General features: G+C 38.4%; 1 long non-coding RNA gene across 1 annotated transcript; it reads left to right on the top strand.

Moving 5' to 3' along the window:
* Positions 1-4,799: 4,799 nt before the first annotated feature.
* Positions 4,800-15,457, top strand: LOC149918222 (uncharacterized). The gene is made up of 3 exons (XR_016466448.1): positions 4,800-5,028; positions 12,756-12,934; positions 14,685-15,457. It is a non-coding gene; the product is annotated as an uncharacterized LOC149918222 (long non-coding RNA).
* Positions 15,458-15,587: the final 130 nt, after the last annotated feature.

Here is a 15,587-nt window from a genome sequence, read left to right on the forward strand (position 1 = left end):
ATCTGTCAACACTGCTTCTGTGTCACGAATTACTAAGAAAGCTCACTATGTAGCACTGAATTCCTTTTTCTAGGACATGACAGTTAGCAATATTTAGGAACTTTAAAGGGGGGAAACACGGAAACAACCTAAGTGGAGCAGTATTTTGAATAACTGATTCATAAGATACTTTATCACCACTACAGACACTCATATTTGGTTGATGCATATACTTTCAATGGTTGCAAGTATATTGAGAGTTGCAGAAAATTAAGTACAGTCAATGTCATAGTATTTATTACAGTTTTATTGGCTTTTTAAATCTGTAATGTGATTTGCTAATATGAAAATTCCTTTCCAAATTTCATTGCTACCCTTATATACCCTGATATATGTTTACTCATTTATTCTGGAATTTAGAAGCCCTCATTAAGTTTAATTCTTGCTTCCAGTCTAGTTAATTCTGTACACAATGCCAATGTTTGGTGGAACCGGGACTGAAACGAGCGGCACTTACTGAAGCTAGTTTAAACCTTTTCTTCCATCACCTTCTTCCTCATATGGTTTTTGCTGATGTGGCAATTGCTGTACATAAGGAGCACTCTTGCCATGCAGCACAGAAAGACAGGATGAAAAAAGCCTGGAGAATAGTCAGGGCAAAACTGGTACATCTTCCTTGTACACTGACCCATCAGGGATAAGCCCAGAGATTAACTGTGCCTTATTTTTCAGTCTGTGCAGGAGACAACCTAGGTTAAGATGACTGCTTTGGGATGCTGACATATTTTTTCAGCAGTGTTGGGCAAGTTCTCATGCTTCTTGGTGAAACTATGCACTTGAAAAAAAGTCAGTTTTACTCACTGAGTCACTACCTATTTAATACCTCTGTGCTCTATAACTTAGTTCAGATTAACCTGCATTTGCATGACCATGTTGAGTGTATGTGTGCTACTGCCTTTAATGAGCATGCAGTGTGTGCTTTACTTGCACAATTGATTTATTTCAGAGACAAGTTGGAGGAAGCAGCCCAGAAAATATGTTGTCATTGAAGCACAAGGTGAGCTTCAGTGTAGCGGAAGCAAAACTTATAATGAAGAGGATAATATGTATTTCCAGTCTGATGGAGAGAAAAAAAAAGAATATGTAACATACTGTCTGCAATAGGTAATAGAACAGATGGGGAAAGGAAGGGACTTCAATATTTTTGTGTGTGTTAGTTCCCCTCAAATTCCACTCAAAAATGAAAGAATTTACGCCAAAAAACAAACAAACAAAAAACCCACCAAGACCAACACAAATCCACAGTGCAACTGAGTTTTGGATGTATACTTAGACTAGTAAACAGAGGAGAGCCACAGGGTTTTGCAGAGCAGGGGGTATTTGTTGAAGACTTTGGTGGAATAAGAGTTGTGGTAAAGAAGGTGAGAAGAGAACTGAGCTCCCTGCTTCATACACTGGAAATTGATTGACTAAACAGTGTGGGGGGCAAGTTTGATAAAGCAAATGGGGCCATCTATTTCTTCTGTGCCTTCTTTTCACCATAACATGCTTCTGTTATCTTTTGTTATTGAACACTGACCTCTGAACCTGTCATGCTCTTCTTCTTGTTGTTCTGGTTTCAGTTGTTTTGCTTACATTTTTTAATTCCTGTCCCCCTCTGCCTCTTGTTCTTGATGTTCTCTTGGTCATCTAATTTGGTTAGAAACTGATATTTCCTTTTTTTTCTTCCACTTATTTAATAATTTGTCAATTTCTCCTCTATAATAGGTGAATTTTAGAAATTTTATTAACTATTCTACTGATCTTTATTTCCAAAATGGGAAATTGCTCACCTTTGTTTTCCTTCCCTTGCTGGCTTCTTGAAAATATGTTTCTGGAGACATATTTCAGGGGTGGCTTGTATTTTTTTTCCTGTGTAATCCTTAAAGGGCAACCATAGCTTCTGAATGGTCATTTTGGAGATGCAGCAACAAAAATACACAAGATCTCTGACGGTGGCATGACTACAATATGCTGATTATAGCGTATAGAGAATAGTAAATGATATTTGAAAACACATTCTGGATGTTAGACAGCCTAAACATTAACAAGAGCTACTTATACCAGATAGCTATTGTATTTAGACATTTCTGAGATCCTAAAAAGAAGAGACAATGGGTGGATGAATTGAGGAAAAAGACTTAGCTGTCTCAAGTGACATGAACAGCAAAATCAGGGAGATGAATCTGGAATAAATATATATTTAACCAATATGTTTGGTTTTTTTTTCATTTCTTATTACCCTATATGTTAATAGACTTGTATTTCCCACCAGGCCTCTGGGGAAAATTTTAAAGTAAATAGGATAAACCTAAAATTTAGCTTAGATCAATATGTCCTACAGTGCTTAAGAAGAATCTCTAAGCCTTAATTTTAGTGTAAATTATATTACAAGAAGCACTGTTTTCACTGGTAGGAGTGTTAGTATATTTCTCTTAAATTGCTTTTTGTGTAATAAAGCGTATGTTGCTATAAGTACCTCCTAACATTAATACTTTGAGATCATAGGTATATTATTAAATGGACCGCACTAGTGCACTTTTATTTTCAGTCTACTTGCAGAACAGATGCAGTCTTGAATGACAGCTTTTAGTTATAAGTCCACAAAGACAAATAACTTGTATTGCCTTTTTATTTTTTCAATCCTGTTATCAAGGGAATAAAGTTTTGTTCTCTGGTGAGTACAGTTGTCACATAATAATTAGCTGTTAGGAAAAAATCATTATATTTATTAAACATGGTACTATTTCATCCATCTTGTGAAATGCTGAGTTCCTTCTGATGCCTTCCAGAATTTGTAACTGTCTGCAAAGCAGACATAAGCCAATGCATTTCAATATTGTCCGGGTAGCAGAGACTTTGAGAGAAGGGTATCCAGGTCAAGTGCTAGTCTGTGAGAAGGGTCAGCAAATACTCCAGTCTTCTCAGGTCAGTGCTGTTATTCAAACTGTTGCCCAGCTGGGGTATTTATATGTATAAAAAGATGGGGTAAGCAGGCAGAGGTAGTAGTGGAAGGAGACTGGGAGGTAAGAAAAGTGATACGGATGGATATGTATGTGTGCTTGAAATATGAAAGGTGGGAAATTTTTTCCAAAATCTTTGCAGGTTGGTTGCAAGATAGGATAGCAATGCTTTCCTGTTTTAGAGAGTGCCATAATGTATGCCTCATAAGGGAAGATGGGAATTTGCCAACAGAAACTGAATACTTTCTGTTGGTAAGTTCAACTACTGTCTCACATGAGCTCCTTGGTCTTGTGAAGGTCTTGTGTGCGAGGTTCTAAGAACACAAGGCAGCGTAGAGGTCAGAAGGTGAAATTAACAGCAGTAGGAAAGGGGAAAGACAGCAAAGCCTGTTTATACAGTCTGAGGCTGACTCTGGTGCTCGAGCATGGTGCACTGAGTACATTTGGTGGCAGGAGGTCTCACGTGTTTTTGACAGCACATTTGAGCTATGTTCAGAGCTGTACTTGTGCTTTGTAGGGCTTTTTGTCACTTACCTGGCAGGGGTTTGGAACTAGGTGATCTTAAGCTTATTTTCTTCCTCTGCATATGTATTTTCTGTGCAACCTTAAGAATGCTAGTACAGTACAGAAAATGGATGTACTTCATGATGATACAACACATTAACAACTAAAGCAAAGGAGCCAGTGACATCCTGAGATGTCTCTCAATGGGCAGCAGAGAATGTTTTAAAAATGAAATGAACAATGAAGCTAGAAATAAATATTTTTGAGAGGTAAAAAACAACAGAAATATTTTATGTAATATTTTATATTTTATAAACGAAGCAATAACTCCAGAGAACCTAATACAAACTGCCTTGTTTACAACTACAAGATTGCTATTTCAGGAAGACTGCTCTGCACTTGGTGTCATGTGTAACGGTGCAATGTGTTTGGTGTGAGAGAAAAAATGCATTGTTAAAACCAATGAACTGTGTGTTTTAAAAGTTGACTCAGTCATGGGAGAGTTGATGTTAGGATTTCTGAGATTTGTTAGCTGACAGAGAACTGGAAAATATTGAACTTTCAGCCTGATGCTAAAAGTCAGTATATATGGTGGTGGTGAGTCAACAAAGAGAAAGGCGTGTTTCATTTAGGAAATGAAATTCTAAACAAGCAAAAAATGTGTAGACTGGAAAACATTGTTATTGTTAACCTAAATTTTTATGACGTAAATATAGGAAGATAATTTCTTTAACAAGCTAGATGTGCTTAACAAGAAGATTTGCTGGGGGAAAAATAGTAACTCTTCAAGGATAATGTAATATTGCTTATAATTCTGTGAAGACTATGAATGCACAAGGGCAAGAGGAATGTGTAGGATACAGAGATTAGCCAGGATGGGAATTCAAACTGCGATCATGTTTAAAGGAAACATAGAGGTCTTTAGGCAGACTGCAGCATATATGTTTGGAAGAAACAGAGTAATCTGTTCCATTCTGATTAAACTTTTATTTGGTCAGATGACTAGTAAAACAGAGGACTGTTCTCCTGGCTTACAGTTGTTTCTGAGCTGTTTCAGCATGCTCTTAATGGTAATTTCCTTTAAAAACTTTTTTTAACTGAACACACAAATCTCTTAAGTCTAGGGTAGGGGAGGGGTTTGGTGTTTTTTTTCTTCCACTTTTCCACGTTGTCATATGTACTTCCTTCAGATCCCTGGTGGAGATTTACTTCTCCCAGAAATCTGTGCAGAATGCTGCCATTTGGTATTGTAGGAGTTAATTAGAGTTAGTGTCCTCAGTGCTCTGGGCTGTACCTGAAGCATAGCATTACTGCTATAGGACACAGGTGTGGAGAGGGGGTGACTTTTCACTTGTGAGCAGGCAGAGCAAAGGAAAAGGTCTTCTGGATAAGTCCTGCTACAGAGGTGGGCTACTAAAAGGGTTTCTCATCTTGCTGGGGTTGTGTGTGAGGTGAGAATCCTCTGAAGAGCCATGCTGTGCTGGCATTTGATGAAGTGAGCCAGCAGCTATTTGGTGGGACGTGAGGATGGACTCATCAAAAGGTAAATCTACTTTCTAATTTTGCTTGCTGTTGAGGAGGTGGAAAAGCTGGTATGTCCAAGCATGGTTAAGGACTGGATATCAGTACTGGTCTTGTTGCGGCTTGTTTCTGTTGGTCTTATTGCAAAGATGAGCCATAACATATTTTGATACCGTTTAATGAAGCAGAATCTGGACTGCGTGTTGTTCCTTCTAACATCTAACTTCAGTTGGTTTGCACTGCAGTCAAGGAATGCCTGTGGCAATTTTACAATAAGCCTTTAATAATTTGCTTTCTTGTTTAAGCTTTTGTTGCCATAGAGAAGCAAGGTGGCTGCTCTTCTGTATGTACTGTGGTATCTGATTCTCTTGGCTCTCTAAAATGGGTGTATGGCCTCCTCTCTGCAGCTGGGCAAGTGTTTTGTTGGTATATGAGCAACAGCTTGCACTGGAGTCCAAACTGAGTAGTATTCTGGAATTCTAGATCTTACAAGTGGTATGTTTTTTACATGATACCTATTTCTCCTACCCAAACAACAATGAGCGCAGTTAGACATCAGATGAAAAGGCCAGGTGCAGTTTCTTTGGTTTCTTCCTGAGAAGCTGAGAGCTCAGCTGGGCCAGCTCCTAAATCAATAAAAAAAAAACAAATAATGAAAACATCTTTGAACTGATGCCTTAAGTGCAAGGAACCAGTCTGCTGTTGATGATTGCAAATTGAAGGAGAAATTCCAGTCTGTTTAAAATGTGTTTACATCTTAATTATGCCTAGGAATAAATGTTCTTCAGATACTTCAGGGAATATTTAAGTATGAGCTTTACAGTGTGATTCCTTTAGTGTCATGCTGCTTTGGTTGTATAAATAATCTTAAAAGCAGTATTGCTCTCGCTGTGTCACACCAGATATATGCAGGGCTGGGTGATGAGCTCAGCCCCAGAGACTGAGGTCATCCTGGGAGCTGGAGCACAGCGGTCCCTTGGGTGTCTTTCATCTGTCCAGTTCTGTTCAATGTCAGAGCCAGTGTTTTGGCTGTGGCTGCAGTTCTCACGCACATTACTTTTGTTCTGAGTCTTCACGTGTTTGTTTTCCTCAGGGAAGAGTTTCCCTTGCTAATTTACATGCCGAGCAACCATGACAGTATTGCTGTGTAACATCCAGTTTCACTAATTCAGGCTGGCATGCCATCTGTAGTATCTAAAGGTCAGTTCAAGTGCTGCTTGTAATTCTATGGTTTCTTAATAAGCAGTGTATTACTGCTATGCTGATTCTTGTTCCCTGATAGCTGTAGCAGCAAGCCAGGTCCTGCAAATAAAACCACATAAATATATCTTTTACATGAAATAAATCCTTATGTGCTTCAGCTCAGGAGCTGTTTCTGCACTTCTTGTCACTCCATTTTATTGCTCTGATTTGATTAATTTTGCTTGATAATGTATGCAGTGCTTTGCAGATCCTCTTGTCTCACCATAGCAGTTAACAGCGGCCCCTTGTGATATGAGGAAAGGCTTCTGACATTCAGAATTTCTGTGTATGCAGCGCTGATTAAATTCAGCTACTGCTGAATGGAAGTATGAATGCTGAAAGGTAGCTCTGCTTGCTACGTGTGAGGTTGCCAGCAGTGTTAAGATAACAGCATTAGTCAGAGTGAACAGCAGAAGGAAAGAAAAAAGGGAAAATCTGAGAAATCTGTTTTGCTGTGGTGCCTGGTGCCTGGCAGCTCCCCTGCTGGGCTGTGCTCTACAGAACAACCTAGAAGTAAAGCAAAATGCTTTAATAGAGGACAGAACTTTTAGAACTTTAGGCTTTTAGAGGGAAGGAATGTGAGTAGAGATGTTACCTAGTCCCCAAAACAACTTCGTTAACCCATTATTGTTCTGAAGTGGTTGGGAAGGCAGCAACTGGCCAGCAGTGGGTGCTTCTGTAAGTTGGTGGCTAACCAAGAACATGCATAGCAGGCATCATGTCTAGAACTGAGCACCAGACAATGTTGGAAAGGTTCTGCTCCTCTTGTTTTACTGATCCAGTAGTGTACTTTGAAGGTGGTACGCTTAGTGGTGGTGAGGCCTAACTAAAGCAAAGGTAGTTTGTTGCAGAAGTTGCAGAAGTGTTTGATCTATCAAGAGTAACAGATATTTGTCCACATGCTATGAGTGTATCTGTGTCTTGGGCTGATTGAAAGGCTTGTGAAATGCTCTGGAGGAAGTCCAGCTACAGACTATTAGAATAGGACTATTGGTATTACGGTTGCCAGTGTTTCCCAAAGCTGTGGTGTTAACACTTGCGTTGCCCTGTGTTGCTCTTGGATACTTATCTGGATATGTCAGCCCTTTCCTTTTCACAAATGTAGAGCTGAAATAGAAAAGCATTGATGGGTAAAATCTTGTTGAGTCCCATATGTATCTACTGTAATAGGCAGTTGTTATTAGTTGAATTGAAAAAATGTCTAGCTTTGTAAATTCTAATGAAAAGATAGTCCACTGTTTCTTGTCTCATTTTTACTGTATAGTAATCCAAGTGAATAGAAAATTATATTAGAAGGCTACAGCATTAACTTTTAACATTCCCTGAAAGTGAATAGAATGTAATTCAGCTGCATTTTATGCATACTTGTAGTCTATATGCACTAAGAATTCTGTGCTACTAACTTCAGGCTGTAGATCTTGGTATTATCTTTACTTGTTTTTTACTCTTTGCGATGAAGCATATTTTATCTGAATGAGAGGCAGGACAAGTAAGATAATGGTTAATACCTGAAGTAGTAATGGATTTTAAATTACAACTAATATTTTGCTGCCCTTTTAGGATTTGAAACAGCAAATTAAAACCATTCAAGGGTTCTCTTGCGGTACTTCTGTTCCTAGCACAGAAAACAGTTTCTTCAATATTGTGTTACCTTAGAAGAATGTAGAAGGATTGTCACTGTAAGACACAGTTAACAGTATCACCATATAGTAATGAAGTGGAAAAGCAATTTCAGGAACAGGACAGCGAAGCTAAGTTCTCCTTGGTCAAAATACTAAACAGAAAATTCCATTTGATACAGCTGTAGAGAAGTGATTTTATCTTGCAAAAAAGATGTTCAGAGGAGAGGAGGAAAAAAACAGCTTTGGTCAAGTAAATCTTTAGTTCATCTTAAGAGAAAAGCAACTGTTTATTTTATTTAACAAAACAGAGGAAACAGAATTGATATAATTCAAAGAAGTGGGGAAAAGGCACTAGCACAGCTCTCTTGCAACTTTAATCAGTATTCCAAGCTGTTTAAACTATTGTCCTTCACATGGGAAACATTGAAAACACTGCTTTACACAAAGGACTCTTATTTCCATTTTTCTCTTTCAAAGTCTTGTAGCATAAATCTTTTTTTTTTCTTTTTTTTTTTTTCCCCAGAATCAACTCATCTGAATCATCATTCCAGAATCAAATCTGGTTATCTTTGAGTACTAATACTAGCAGCATTTTTTTTTACTGATCATGAATTGCTGTTGCTGTTCTACAGCTATCTGAATAAAAGCAGAAACGTGCAGCTTTTGTCTCCTGATGCTGACTAAGTTTTTCCATTGCAGTGTCTGTGTGAGATTTGCTTTCATAATAGGTTAAACTGAACAGTTTGAATGAGCATTTTGATAATGGCCATGTTGGCAAGTGTTCCTTTGTCCCTTACCTGTAGGAGCAAGAGAAGCATGAAAGGGTTGTGCAGAGAATCTCTGAATGCCCAGACTGGCACTGCTTGATTCAATTCAGCTGTTCCTGTTACAAGCAGAATACCAGACTATGTGGTTTGACCAGCTCAATATTCTTGTTTCCTAGTGCTTCTGATATTAGTATTTGCTTTATTTTCCCCTTAAGTCTACATTCATGTGAACCTGGTGTTTGGTACATCTGGCCTGGTCTTTTGTCTTTAACTGTAAATGTTTTTTCTCATTTTTGTGGTACTGTGGCAGTTTTAGTTGGCTGTGTGCAGGATAACATGGGCTTAAGTGTTTCAGAAGTTCTGGTTCAGTGCCATGTTATCTTTGATGCTGTTTATTCTCATTCATTAATTTCCTAAGATTGTGTGATACTTCAGGTTGAGGTGTTAGAAAGCAGAGAAAATATTCAACCTCTTCCATACTGGACACAGATGTAATGCTGAAAACATCTGCTAGTCTTGATTTCACTGAGACTTGTTGTACCTTAATTATCCACTAGTTTTATGTTTATAGTGTCTCTGGTAGAATTTCTTGCATTTAATGCAATTGAAAGCAAACTTTAATTTTTGACATCTGCAAACTTCTCCTCAAACCTTCCAGACTCATCTTAGTCTGCACTGTACTTCCCAGGATTTGTTCCTTCTTATTTTCCTCAATTTTTACAGCTTCAACCTCCTGTACAGACTCCTTCTAGATATTCATAGCGTTTCTTACTCTTCTCTTTTGTAATGCCAGTCTACTTTTTGTCTTTCAAATCTGGTTGGAACGAATGAGACAAGCTTGATAATACAACATCTCTGTAAAATGCGTGTTGCATTTTAGCTCCTGGTTCTAGCTCGGTTTAAAAAGAGTCTTCTCTTTTGTGACCATGGTGATAGGCAGTTTTAGCTTGTAATCCAACAGATTTATAAATTAAGCTTTGTTTCTTGCTATATTTTCAACAGTATTATTGCGTGCTCTGTACTACAACTACTTATATACTTAGGGGCTCATACAGTATTTTATGCAGTGAAGGAGTCACTGGCAAGGCCAACTTTGAAAACTGCATATTGTGAGAGTGTGTGTGAGATACCAACACAAATGGGAATCAGAGAAATGATATGTATATTTACAGAGCTGATGAACTATAGAATCAATCCTGTGATAAAGAATGATATATTGAAAGGATGAAACAATGAATAAACTAATTGTGAAGTACTCTGAAATGCTTAGTTCACCACCTCTTCTTCAAATAATTAGGATCAGATTTTATCTAGAAGGTCTGTTTTTCTTCATGGTTTCTCAGTACCAGAAATCTCTTCATTAACATAAATCTCATTTTTGCCTTTATAAACAAATGGTCTTGATTTGGTTCAGTAAAGCAGAAGGATTTACTGCTCCTAAAACAGTGGAGCAGGTTCATCTTTGTGATCCAGGCTGACAGAAGCAAAAATCATACTATAGAATCATTTGAGTTGGAAAGGAACATTAAAGGTCATCTAGTCAAACTCCCTTGCAATGAACAGGGACATCCACAGCTAGATCAGTTTGCTCAGAGCCTGGCCTCGAATGTCTTCAGGGCAGGGCATCTACCATATCTCTGGGAAACCTGTTCCAGTGCTTCACTACCCTATTGTGTATTTAACAACAACAAAAAAACCACATCTTTTTTTTTCTCACATCCAGTCTAAATCTCCCCTCTTTCAATTTGAAACCATTTTCCCTTGTCTTGTCACAACAGATACTGCTCAAGAGTCTTTCCTCTTCTATCTTATAGACTCTCTTTATTTAAAGATCAGATTGCTATCAGATCTCCCTAGAGCCTTCTCTTCTCGAGGCTGAACAGCCCCAGCTCTCTCAGCCTGTCCATGTAGGGGAGATGTTCCATCCTTTGGATCATTTTTGTGGCCCTCCTCTGAATGTCCTCCAGCAGATCCGTGTCTCACCAGTTCTAAGGACTAAATATCTGGACATAGTTTCCAGGTGAGGACTCACAAGTACAGAGAAGAGGAACAGAATCACCTTGTTTGACCTGCTGGTCACTCTTCTTTTGATGCAGCACAGGATCAATTGGTTTTCTGTTAGGGCTGTGAGAGCACATTGCTGTTTCATGTCCAGCTTGCAATCCACCGGTACCCCCAAGTCCTTTTTAGCAGGTCTATGCTCAATCCTCAACTCCCAGTTTATAATAATTAGTGGGGGCTGCTGCAACCCAGTTGTAAGACCTTGTACTTGGCTTTGTTGAAACTAATGTGGTTCTCCTGAGCCCACTGTCCAAGACTAGATCTCTCTGTGTGGCATCCCACCCCTCAGGTGTGTTGACCATACAGCTTGGTGTCATCTGCAAACTTGCTGAGGATACACTAGATTCCATGTCATTGATGAAGATATTGAAGAACATTGTCCCTAAGGGATGCCACTCATCACTAATCTCCATCCAAATACTGGGCCATTGACTGCTTCTCTCTAGGTACCATCTTGCAACCAGCTCCTTGTCCACTGGATGGTATGCCCATCAAATCCATGTCTTTCCATTTTAGAGAAAAGGATGTTGTGAAGGTCTGTGTTAAAGGCCTTCCTAAAGTCCAGATAGATGACATCAGTGTCTCTTCGTTTGTCCACTGACACAGGCCACCAAAAAAGGCACTAGGTTGGTCAGGCAAGATTTTCCCTTGGTGAAGCCATGCTGGTTGTCTCACATCACTTCCCTGTCTGTATGCTTTAGCATAGCTTTCAGGAGGATCTTCTCCATCATCTTTCATGGCAAGGTGAAGCTGACATGTCAGCAGTTCCCTGGGTCATCCTTTCTATCTTTCCCAAAAATGGGTGAGGCGCTGCCTTTCTTCCAGTCACCTGGAACTTCTGACTGCTGTGACTTTTCAAATTATGACAAGAGTGATCTGATGACTACATCAACCAATTCTATCAGGAATCTGGGACGCATCTCATTGGGACCCATAAATTTGAGAATGTTTAGTTCCTCAGGTGGTCATGAACCTGATTTTTTGCTTACAGAGGTAGGAAAGTTTTTCACCCTACCTCCACCTTTCCAGAGTTCTCTCTTTTTTAATGACAAGGGATTCAATTTGCTTAATCTCTGAGACAATTAGGTGTTTGCCTGTTAATGGTTGTTGATGTGCCTAGCTATTCTACATGGCAAAGCCTAATTAAGGTTGTTATAGGAGTTATGTGACTTCATTCTTGTACAGTTGTTTCCAGACATGAGCAAAACTGTTCAAAATAGACTCTTTATATTGCGTCATTTTTCTTTTTTCTCCAACTTACATGTTGCATGCTTTCCTTAAAACTCTCTGTAAGGTAGTTGTGAGAGATTATCCAAGTTGGATAGTTGTGTTTTTTGGTGTGTGGGTGTTTTTTTTTTTTTTTAATTTTATATTAAACTGATGACTCTTTTCTGTATAGGGTCTTTAAATAGGCTTATTTTTATTAAAGAAGTTTCTGGTACAGCAATTAAAAATGAATACAAGGGAAGATATTTCTGCATTTTTCGCCAAGAAAGCTGACTAGTTTTAGCCAAAGGAAGATAAACCCTTAAAGCTGCTTAAGATAATGTGCTTTACTACAGAAATAGGGAAATACTCCCTGGCATCCAAGGTATAGCATAGCTAGTATTTTTTCCCTGCTGGAGGAGTGCGTTGGTAGTCTCTGAACTGAATGGCAGCCTCTTATGCAAGATCTTTTCTGCTCTTGATTAACAGTATGTGTGAACACTATTGTTTTCTGAGAACAGAAATTCAGTCCTTCCTACTGTGTGCCTGTGCTATGTGACTCAGGAGGGAGGAACTGGGACTTTTCCTAATCTGCAAATTGGCTGTGGGCAGTTCAGCAGAGTTATGGGAGCAGGATTTACAAACCTTGGCTAGAACAGAGGTAGTGGAGAGGAAGGAATTGCAGTCCTCATGAGACTGAGGAGACTTAAATTTGAGTCTGTTTGCCTCTTCATAATATTAAATCCTGGTAGTGGGATTTTTGGGGTGGCCAATAGGAAAATTGTAGCAGTAGTATAGTGATAGGTATTTATCCTAATAGCTCTGTTAAAAGGAAGTTATTTTCCTTACAGGGAAGGATGTAATGGGCAGCCCAGAAAGATTAACTACTGCTCAAGTTGGGACTTCAATTTGAGGAGTGCTGCTCCACAATGTAGCTGTCAGAAAAACTTGCTTGCTGAGCAAGAATTACCCAACTGATTCAAAAGAAACCTCAGGGATACAAATTTAAATGTAAACATAAAAGCTGAAGGTGAGGCCTACTAAGAGATTTTGAAATTACTGTTAAAATATACTTCCTTGAACTTAAGTGGAAACTCAGCTGTTCTTTTCTTTCTGTAACTGTCTTCCTCTGACTTTCAAAATTTCTCACATTTTCCTTTTGTGCATGACTGACTCTGATTTTTTTTTATTTTTAATTTGTTTGTTTGTTTGTTTTGAGTTTTTCTCCTGCTATTATTTTCTTGCTTCTGCTGTTATCTTGGGATATAAAATGCATCTTTCAACTTTCACTTTCCTTGTTGCTCCAGGCTTTCTGCCTTCTTCTGCATGATCTCCCAGGGTGGGTGACCAGTGAAAGATGCGACTTAAACGCTTGAAGACTCAGGCAAAATAAACATTCCTCCCACCTTTGTGTTTCTGAACAGTTACACTGAGTTTTTGCAGGCGAGACCTATGAAATTTCAAATGGATAGAGTAGGGTTGGTTTTAAAACAAAGAAATCTTAATACATAAAGCCAAGCTGCAGTCATATCACTAATTATGATTTTAGCCATTTTCTTAGAGATCTGACGCCTTTTTCCCCTAGTGAAACTCAAAGGAGAAGATCCTGTTATCTTTATGGCCGTCAGATAATCATGGTTTGAATTAGGCAAATTTGAAGTCTTATGTTGGAAGTGACTCTGTGCTTAAAGTTATCCAGAAAAATATGAAATTAGAAAGCCAAAACTTTCTGATGCAATGTGGTCTTTCCTTCTATGTTCCTTTCAAGTTAAATGCAAACTCTGAGAGGGATTTCAGATTGATACTCTGGGGATTATGTGAATGAATCATACCATCATTAATTGGGCCTGTCACTGCTCTTTCTTACTGTGAAAGCTTTTTCTCCAAACATACAAGAAAATATGAAGAAACTGAGAAGTGATTTGCAGAAAAAAGCTTATAAAGGCCTTTCATGAAATATGGTTCAGCTTTGGTGGTAACTCATTAAGCAAAGCCTCTTGCTATAATGTTTGTAATCCCATGTTCTTACTGACAGTCTTAACGTCTATATGATTGCTACTAAGGCCAAATTGTTTTTTTCTGTGCAGAGGTTTATTAAATTTGTGATGATTATAATACTTTCAGATCAGACTGGATCAGATATAACAAACAGGCATTGGTAACCACTAAGTTTCCAGTTATCAGTAAGATCAGACACTTATTTATATTGTGTGAGAGATGAGAACAGTCTAATAAGCCTTCTTGTAGACTTTTGTCTCTAAGATCCAGGTGAAGAGCTTGCTTTCCTGCTTTGCTGTGTAATCCTACATACTATATATTTATGTGTGTGTATATATATATTACATATTACATATATTACATATATACATATACATTTTATATATATATATATATATATATTTTTTTTTTTTTTTTGGTCGCATCCAAACCCTGGTTAGGGGTTGGACTCAAAGATCTCTAGAATGCCCTTCCAACTGCTACAATTCTGTGAATCTGTGATCCTGGCTATGAAAGGACCAATGCTGCCAAAAATGATGGCTATTTCAGCGTATTTGGATTAATGGATCTTCATGGTTTTTTATGAGGACTTGTAGTAGCTAGAAATCCTAAAAGTTGGCAACAGATGGAAAGTAACACCTAATTCTCGACTGCCCCTGTGTGGAGTGCAGAGCTTTGCTGTGAAGCACAAAGACTCTGTGGAGACCTAGACTATTTCGGCTAGGTAATGATTTAGTATTGTTTTTGGCTTAAGTTGATTAGATTTGTATCTCTTCTTACAGTGCAGGAATTTTCCTTGGGGCAACGTGGGACAGCACTTGCTGCATGGAGGCAATGGGCAGAGCAGAGGCTGGAAGACAATCTGAGTTTATTTTCTCAATTCCATTTTAGTATGAAATATCCTTGGAGGAGGGATTTGAATCCCATCCTCCCTGATAGAAGTCTTACAGGATTGTCTGTTTCGTTTGTTTCTGGTTTTGTTTTTTATCTCATACTGTTAATCAGGTAGAATTTATGTTCGTTCTCTGCTCCAAGGCAAAATTATAATGCTTCCTACAGTCCAAATAAAATACAAATTGGGCAGAACAGTACTAACTTTTACCCAAATCTTATCAATGAAACCTTAAATTCTACAAGCTCATATTTGTTTTTAATAAAACAAGTAGGAGAATGTGGTAGTGGTGTTTTATTCCCCTGTATAAGAAAGACTTAACAGGAGAGTCCAGCATAGAGTCAGTAAGATCATCAAGGGTCTGGAAACTTTTGTGTGAGGAGAGGCTGAGCGAGCTGGTTTTTTTCAGCATGGAAGAGAATGCAGGATATTCTTCTAAGACTTTTTACTACGGACATGCCAACTCCTTAAAAGTTGTAAGATGATTTTATTTTACCTGAAAAAAAAAAAAAAAATCTGCAGTGAGCTTGTCTTACGCTGTTACAAGTTAGAAGTCTTGACTTGCCGCAGAATCACAAAACATTTGGGGTTGGAAACAACCTGTAGAGATCATCTAGTCCAACCTTTGCATTTATCTAGTCTGTATTTCATTGGTTTGTCTGTGAACTTGTAAACTAACAGAAACTTTGTCTAATAGTTTCTCAAGGGAAAGTGTGAACTTTGTATGGCGTAATGGTGAACAGTCTGGAAGAGGCAATTTCTGTTTCTAGAGAATAGATTTCCTTTCGTGAGT

The sequence above is a fragment of the Phasianus colchicus genome, chromosome 4, assembly GCF_987193195.1.
Source record: "Phasianus colchicus chromosome 4, bPhaCol1.hap1.1, whole genome shotgun sequence".
NCBI lineage: Eukaryota > Metazoa > Chordata > Aves > Galliformes > Phasianidae > Phasianus > Phasianus colchicus.